Source organism: Amaranthus tricolor, chromosome 2, assembly GCF_026212465.1.
Source record: "Amaranthus tricolor cultivar Red isolate AtriRed21 chromosome 2, ASM2621246v1, whole genome shotgun sequence".
Taxonomy (NCBI): Eukaryota; Viridiplantae; Streptophyta; class Magnoliopsida; order Caryophyllales; family Amaranthaceae; genus Amaranthus; species Amaranthus tricolor.
In genome coordinates this window covers 39,750,110-39,751,081 of record NC_080048.1, presented here as the reverse complement: position 1 = coordinate 39,751,081, position 972 = coordinate 39,750,110, and positions in this window count along the sequence as shown.

Here is a 972-nt window from a genome sequence, read left to right as displayed (position 1 = left end):
TGCCCAGTTACAGTAGGATGTTCGGACGTATGATCTACATTCAATTCGGTTTTGGAAATTAGTGTTCAAATCCGGACTTTCATTACAATTTACAAACACACAAATTTTTAAATGACACAATTCGATGGTGAGACCATCTTTATTAGGCCGCGCTATGTATATTTAGTGTGTTTTTTTTGGAAACATATAGTGTATTAAAGTGATTACTTATAGTTTTTAAATGATCAATTAGAGAAATGAGCTATATATATAGACCCATCTCATGATGAGACGGTCTCGTACGAGACAAGCTGCTATGAAAATAAAAAATAATTATTTTTTTATGATGAAGATATCTTTTTTTTATTGCATAACAAAGTTAATAAAGAATTGAGTGTCTTAATATAATAAAATTAAGAAAAGTTGTTTTTTCATTATTGAATGTACTTAATATTCATGATAATTTTTAAGTTATTTTAAATTTTAAACTAGTCTTAAAATCATAGAAAAAGTTAGTATCATATTATTCTTCCTTTTGTATTGATAACCCTTCAAGCTTTGTTTTTAACTTTTTTACACACGTCTATCATATAAAAATTGTATATATATTAGATTATTTTGAGTAACAAGTGTTTTTTTTTAAAAAAAAACAATAAAAAATAATAAAATTGATGTAAAGAAAAAAAAAACTAACTATACGAACCCCTCCCCTATTGCCACCCCTCCACCACCGCATCCCGTTTTCCCCTCCTAACAACCACCACTCTATCCTCTCTCTCTGCCCCTTCTAACCTACCACCACTCCGTCATTTCTTCCGACCCTTCTCAACAGCTATCACTCGTGCCCTATCCCCCTATCCTTGCCCCTCTCCAATAGCTATCAACCCAATTCCCTCCCTAAATAAAAATCGTATTGCGCTACCTAAAATTCTTATAATCTAACCCCATAACCTTACCCACCATCACCATATCCTCTTGAATTGAAGGCGATGA